This window comes from Pristiophorus japonicus, chromosome 6 (genome assembly GCF_044704955.1).
Source record: "Pristiophorus japonicus isolate sPriJap1 chromosome 6, sPriJap1.hap1, whole genome shotgun sequence".
Classification (NCBI taxonomy): Eukaryota; Metazoa; Chordata; class Chondrichthyes; family Pristiophoridae; genus Pristiophorus; species Pristiophorus japonicus.
The window spans coordinates 80,032,474-80,040,430 of NC_091982.1; the positions used below are offsets into that span (position 1 = coordinate 80,032,474).

Consider the following 7,957-nt stretch of genomic DNA (forward strand, 5'->3'; position numbering starts at 1 on the left):
GATCCTTGGGGGACACCAGAGGTCACTTGCTATGAGCACTTGAGCCATGGCTGCCAAAAATACATTTCAGGGCTCCCTTCTTCCAATCTTAGAAATCTTAGAAATCCCATTCACCCATCACCCCTACTTTGAGTGCAAGTTGCAAGGGAGGTCATGTTAGGCCCAGGCTTCCAGAATTCTAACAGCAACAACTCACAAATTATGGGAGATGTGTTGGAAGTGTATTTCCCCAATTAGCATTCACTGGGGAATGGGTATACTACCACCCAGCCCGGGCACTGGGAAATTGGGGGAAGGCACAAAAAGGTTGGGGCATAACAGCGTGCATCCCTGAGCATTTTTCACCCCCCTGCCCAACTCCGCTCTGCCAAAAACTGGTATGGAGAGAGTACAAAGTCTAGGCCCCTATCTTCAAAGGTAGGAGATATTTTCCAATTGGCTAAGTTCAGGAATGAACACTTAATGCACACATTACATTCGCCCATGCATTATTTTTGGCAGGTATTAACTTGTAGGGTTAATGTCTGCTTCAAAATAGTAGCAACAAGAAGGTAGTATTAGTGCATTAAGTGTTCAAACCTGAACTTTGCCTAATAGAAATTATACCGTAAGATTCATAAAATTCCACATAATATGGATAGCGTTCTGATTTTGTGCTATCGGCAAATGAAAATCATGTGCAGCACATGTCCAACTTTCCAATATGGATTGCCGAGAGATGAGACTCCCTGTCAGAAGTACAATAGAGAGAAAATTACCCCAAATATTCCAAATGTGTATTGGATGGAACCCAAGAAAAAGTAATGATGATTCTGAGAATTAATTGGTAGAATCCACAAATTTGTGCTCCTGGCACACAGCTTTGAATGCCAGGATCCTATCAGGATCATTGGCACAGAGCTTTGAATGCCATGATCCTATTGGAAACAGGGTCACAGAGGTTTGTAGACCCTACAGTACTTTCATACAATTTGTGAAACTTAGCCATGAAAATCTTGTATTATGAGAAGTTCATAGAATTGAACTTGCTTTCATTGGAGAAAAGGAGAACTGGGGAATGGGTGACTCCAGTCTTTAAAAAGTGTGGATTATGTTAATTGACACTGGTTATTTAATCTGGACCGTGATCACATGAAAAGAGGTGGCTCTTTTGTGGCCTGGCAATGTTTTCTATCAATTCAGAAGCCTTTACCTTTACAGAAAATGTGGAATGGACTCCCATCAAAAGCAGTTATGCCAATGAACTAATTTACAAATAAGCTGGATAAACATTTGGTTTAAAAACAGGATTGAAGAGTTCAGGATAAGTATTGAAGTAAATGATCTGTGGAAGACTGGTTGTTGTTCTGCTAGAACCAAGGAAATGTTAGAGTTGGGAATGCAACAGTCAGTGATGAGCAAAATAAACGGTAATGTTAGATTATTATCAATTTTCCCTCTAAGCTGCACACATGTATGCATGGCCACGCACCAATCTGGAAGGTAACGCACAGGTCGTTCACAAGACCATCATCATCATAGGCAGTCCCTCGGAGTCGAGGATGACTTGATTCCACTCTAAAAGTGAGTTCTCAGGTGACTGAAGAGTCCAATGCAGGACCTACAGTCTCTGTCACAGGTGGGGCAGACAGTGGTTGAAGGAAAGGGTGGTCGGGGAGCCTGGGTTGACACACACTCCTTCCGCTGTCTACGCTTGGCTTCTGCTTGTTCTTGGCAATGGGACTCGAGGTGCTCAGCGCCCTTCCGGATGCTCTTCCTCCACTTAAGGCAGTCTTGGGCCAGGGATTCCCAGGAGTCGGTGGGGATGTTGCACTTTGTCAAGGAGGCTTTGAGGCTGTCCTAGAAGCGTTTCCTCTGCCCACTTGGGGCTCGCTTGCCGTGTCGAAGCTCCGCATAGAGCGCTTGCTTTGGGAGTCTCGTGTCGGGCATGCAGATGATGTGGCCCGCCGAACGGAGCTGATCGAGCGTGGTCAATGCTCCGTTGCTGGGGATGTTGGCCTAAGCGAGACCACTGACGTTGGTGCGTCTGTCCTGCCAATGGATTTGCAGGATCTTGCGGAGGCAGCGCTGGTGATACTTCTCTAGCACTTTGAGGTGTCTACTGTAGGTGTAGGTGTCTCTGAGCCATATAGGAAGGCGGGTATCACTACTGCCTTGTAGACCATGAGCTTGGTGCCGGATTTGAGGTCTTGGTGTTCAAACACTCTCTTCCTCTGGTGACCAAAGGCTGCATTGGCACACTGAAAGCAGTGTTGGACCTCGTCGTCAATGTCTGCTCTTGCTGACAGTAGGCTCCCGAAGTATGGAAAATGGTCCACATTGTCCAAGGCCTCATCGTGGATTTTGATAATCAGGGGGCAGTGCTGTGTGGCGGGATCAGGTTGGTAGAGGACATTTGTCTTACGGATGTTTAGCATAAAGCCCATGCTCTCCTATGCCTCGGTGAAGGTGTTGTCGATGGTTTGGAGTTCGGCCTCTGAGTGTGTGCAGACGCAAGCGTCGTCTACGTATTGTAGTTCAATGACAGAGGATGGGACAAACTTGGATCTGGCCTGGAGGCGGCAGAGGTTGATCAGATTCCCATCTGTTCTATAATTTAGCTCCACTCCAGGGGAGAGCTTGCTAAGGGTGAGATGTAGCATTGCAGCAAGGAAGATCGAAAAGGGCGTTGGTGTGATGATGCAGCCCTGCTTGAGCCCGGTCCGGATGTGGACTGGGTCTGTGGTGGATCCATTGCTCAGGATCATGGCTTGCATGTCATCATGGAGCAGACAGAGGATGGTGACAAACTTTTGAGGGCAGCCAAAACGGAGGAGGACGCTCCATAATCCCTCATAGTTGACAGTGTCAAAGGCCTTTGTAATGTCAAAGAAGGTCAAAAAGAAATCCTTCTAAGATACTGAGCAGGTGTGCATAAAATTTAAAAGTACCGCGCATTAAAATAAACAGGCCACACACAGCAAAGATTGTTATCCTGGATTTTTTTTTCTCAGGGATCAGAGTAACATTTCAGAGTTTTGTCCTCTTGCAATTTTTCTGTTATTCATCACCTCTCAGGAGAAGAAATCAATTGATGGAGAATCCATGAAAGTACAAATTGTATAGGGTTGGTCAGAAAGGGTGGGCTCAATTGGCCGGATTTTCGCCTTTTGGAGTTTTTCGGCGAAAACAGTAGCGAAACGTGAAAATTACCGTTTTCGCTGCGCTACTGTTTTCAGGCTGAACTTTCAGCACTTGGTGTCTGCGCCAGGAGGGAGGCGTTACACGAGCATTCGCGGCACAAAAACGCGAGTTTCGCCAGATTTAGTGTGGGGCCGGGAGCGCTGCGAGAGATGGTTTGGGAGGGGGGAAAACAAAAAGAAAATTCAAAAAAACATTCCAAAAACATTACCAAGACCCTTAACTAACTAATCGCTGCAAAAAAATTAAAAAATAAAAATTTTAACTTACTTTTTTTGCAGGTTTTCCTACTTACCGCTGCTGGCGGGGCTGCACCGACAGGTTTTACCTCTGGGCGTGGCGTACGGCTCGGGAGAGTGCCGAAACTTGGACGGTAACGCAATCCGCGTCGCTACATATCTGATGCACTTTTCCCCAGTGGTACCTCCCATCGCTGCCGCAAACAAGGAGCCGAGGATGCCGCCCGGGCTTTGGGACCGGGTTTTCGCTGCAGAGGGTCAAAACGCAGCAAAAACCTGGTCGCAAACCACCTGAAAATTCAGCCGGATCAAATGGTTCTTTCTCTTTCCATATTTTCTGGTATATATTAGTTAATTGTCCTCAGCAATCCTGGGTTCCTGATTTGCATCAAATGACCTCTGGTGGAAAATAAACTTGGTGGATGTTGGATGAGGACAATACAGGGCTCATCTTTGTTGTTGCCCCAGTCAAATAGCTTACTTGCATTTACTGTTTGGGTTCAGAAATTAAGAATAGCTACTGGACCAAGATACGGGGAAAGTGACGGCAGCCTATGAAAATGTACTCCAAATAGAATCAACTCTAAATAGAGAGGAGGAATGGAGAAAAGGAGAAGAATCCAGCTCCCCCTACCCCCATCCCCCCCAGCCCCCTCCAAAATAATGTTTTGCATGAAGTTTTAATGGAGAAACATTTATTTGTCTTGTTTAACTCATGGACAGCCTTAGTCTTTTCTAAACATGGCATCTACACAAGTAATGTTGTGTAAGTTTCTAAAACTAGACACAAATAAGTAGCATTAGAAATATCTCATTCTATCCTTTATTTCTTAACTCTCAACCTGCAGAGTGGCCAACAATTTTATAGTATTGCATAATCACTGCTGCAATTGCACCTTAAGAGTCAATCTATGGTGTTAACATAAGAACATAAGAACATAAGAAATAGGAACAGGAGTAGGCCATACGGCCCCTCAAGCCTGCTCCGCCATTCAATAAGATCATGGCTGATCTGATCATGGACTCAGCTCCACTTCCCCGCCCGCTCCCCATAATCTCTTATCCCCTTATCGTTTAAGAAACTGTCTATTTCTGTCTTAAATTTATTCAATGTCCCGGCTTCCACAGCTCTCTGAGGCAGTGAATTCCACAGATTTGTAACCCTCTGAGAGAAGAAATTTCTCCTTATCTCAGTTTTAAATGGGCGGCCCCTTATCCTAAGATCATGTCCTGTAGTTCTAGTCTCCCTCATCAGTGGAAATGTCCTCTCTGGATCCACCTTGTCAAGCCCCCTCATAATCTTATACATTTCGATAAGTTCACCTCTCATTCTTCTGAATTCCAATGAGTAGAGGCCCAACCTACTCAACCTTTCCTCATAAGTCAACCCCCTTATTCCCGGAATCAACCTAGTGAACCTTCTCTGAACTGCCTCCAAAGCAAGTATATCCTTTCTTGATCAAATCAATGATATATCATAGAATCATAGAAATTTACAGCATGGAAGGAGCCATTTCGACCCATTGTGTCCATGCGGCCAACAAGAGGTTATCCAGCCTAATCTCACTTTCCAGCTCTAGGTCCATAGCCCTGCAGGTTACAGCACTTCAAGTGTCCATCCAAGACTTTTTAAATGTGGTGAGGGTTTCTGCCCCTACCATCCTTTCAGCCAATGAGTTCCAGACCCCCACAACCCCCAGGGTGAAGAAATTCCAGATGAAGAAGGTCATTCACCCACTATAGCTCATCAATCCAGAAACATCCTACAGTCCTCCCACCACAATATCCAGGGTTTTCCCATGACCCAGGAGAATTCCGTTCTTCTTCGCTTAGTGCTGCGAGATTTTTAATATCCATCTCAACCACCAGAACAGGCAAGCAAGTCCTCAGTTAATGTCTCATCTAATGGACAGCACCTCTGACAATGCAGCATCTCTGTAGTTTCAGCCTAGGTTATGTGCTCAAGTTCTGCAGTGAGCTTTGAGCCCACAACTCTATCACTGTTCTGTTTTTTTTTGCTATAGTTGTTGTGTCACAAAACATTTACACCATAACCCCACCCTCATTCATATGCAGTGAAGGTTTTGAGCTTACCTTGCTGAATAGTGTTTAGTATTGACACGGGTCACTGGTACTTGCACGGATGTCAATATGCATTTAAGATAGTTAAGCCTCCACACAGTAAACACCACTTAAAGACTGATTTACTTACGCAGCAGAAAAAACAGCAGCATGTGCCGACAGTAAATAGCCCATTTCACGTTTTCATTGACAGAGACGTCAGTCCTGGTCACTTGTCCCCACACTCTTAATACTCTGAAAGACAAATGCATCATTGTTTCCTGGATTGGCCGAGGATGCCTTCAAATGCAAGGGATAACTGCTGGTTAAACGGTTTCCTATTCTATGCTTCGTCATTCCATTCACAGTGCATTGGCAAATCCCCCTTTTGTTCGCCAGAGAGCTAATGATAAAATGCATTAATTCATTTTCACAACATCCTCAGTCAGCTGTTATCTCATTTTGTCCATTGTGCTTGGTGTGGCAGACCAGCATAGTTAAACCCTCTGCAGTGAACGGACTGGTCAGCCGTGATAAAGGGGATAATTATGAAAAAATAGTTCTCCTCTATCCGGACAATAGGACTACAATTTGTTTGCTTAAGACTCATTAGGCATGTTTGAAACTTAAAAGAATTGTGCTTTGTTTTGTGGACAAGGTCATGGATTTGCTGCAGAACAGCCTCTCGTTGATGCCGTTGCTTGGAACCCACCACCATTATTGCTAAAATTCCACAGTTATCAGCGTTGGAGTAAACACAGAAGTGGCATCGGATAGAACCACAGAACTGAACTTTATTAAAATGCACGGAGCCACATTTTTATTGCAAATGGTGCTAATGTTTATATTTGTGAACCACTTGAAGAGGAAGTTCTAGACTGTGGCCTGAGGTCCTGGATGCTGTGAAATCTGCTCCATTTATATTGTAAGGCAGATTCCATAACAGAAAAACAAGTGCACATGTGCAAGTTTGAGGAGATACAGTTGTTTGAAAATTCTGATTGGTGACTATATTCTGGCTGCCAGACCTGATGGGGAAAGTCTATAAGAACCAACAGGTGGAAAACTGCATCGCTGGTCTGTGTGGATGATCTCAGAAAAAATGATTACCAGTGTCTTCAGAGGTAGCATTCTATTTGCCACCAAGGTGCAGCTACCGCCAGGCACACCAGTTAAAACTAACTCTTCAGGGGGCTCTCACTGTCTCATTTACTTTACAACACTGCCATTGGTGGCAGCACAGTAAGTAAATGCATCATCGTTAAGAGACAGTCAGACAAAGTCATTTGTGCAATGATGAAATCCAAAGTAATCTGTGGAGTGAAAGGGTGTTATGTGTGTTCGGTATGATACTCATAATTAACAAGTGTTACAAGTACATTTCAGTTCCTTTGAAAACCACATCTTAAATATTATGTCCAGTTGTGGTTGCCAAAATAGAAGGGAAACAGCCAAACCCTGGAGTTAGTGCACAGATTGATATCTACTCTCCGAGGATTGAGCTATGAGGAAGGATGGCAACTTTAAGCTTTTCAACCCTGTCAGGTGACCTTAGGGGTAAGCAAGAAAGTAAGCAATATAGAAAATGTCAATCTGGAACATTTCTACAACAACAACAACAGCTTTTATTTATATAGTGCCTTTAACATAATAAAATGCCCCAAGTCACTTCACAGACGCATAATCAAACAAGATTTGACTCTGAGCCACAAAAGGGGTTATTAGGACAGGTGACCAAAAGTTCAGTCAAAGAGGTAAGTTTTAAGAAGCATCTTAAAGTAGGGTAGAGAGGCACAAGGTTGAGGGAGAGAATTCCAGAGCTGAAGGCCGCCATCAATCGTGGAGTGATCAAAATCAAGGATACGCAAGAAGCCAGAATTGGAGGATCCCATGGATCTTGGAATGTTGTAGGACTGGAGGAGGTCACAGAGATAGGGACGGGCGAGGCCATGGAGGTACTTGAAAACAAGGATAAGAATTTTAAAATCGAGGCGTTGAATTAACCCAAAAGCCATAACCTCAAACTGATGAAAGCCAAATCTAGAACATTCCTCACACAAAGGTGGTTCACCACTTGGAATGAACTTCTGAGATGAAAGACAGCAAACATTTGTCTGGGAACAGAGATGTCAAGAGATGAAGTGAGAGAGTTGTTGCGCATATGAACAGCTAAAAGCTATTGTGGCAAATTGAAGGCCAAAGGCTAGGCAGTTGGGTGTTTGAAAGTACAGTTGTAAGCAGATTCAGAGAGAGTATTTTCTAGGAACAGGCACAAAAGGAATTGGGGTTGGAAAGGGATGGGGGTTTTTGGGTGGTGAGGGATTCAAGGAAATGGTTGGAAATGGCCTCGTCAGTGATCTAGACCGTTGTTATGCCTACGTAACAGTCACTGCACTTCAAAGTAATTCAGCAATGTGAAGCACCTCAAGACATTTCTAAAAGACTTGTCTGATATATATATATATATATAAAACAAA

General features: G+C 44.1%; 1 long non-coding RNA gene across 1 annotated transcript in view; it reads right to left on the reverse strand.

Moving 5' to 3' along the window:
* Positions 1-5,729, reverse strand: part of LOC139265170 (uncharacterized) — a 28,988-nt gene extending 23,259 nt beyond the window's left edge. The window contains exon 1 of the long non-coding RNA XR_011593489.1: positions 5,632-5,729. This is a non-coding gene — a long non-coding RNA (uncharacterized lncRNA). The remainder of the gene's footprint in view (positions 1-5,631) is intronic.
* Positions 5,730-7,957: the final 2,228 nt, after the last annotated feature.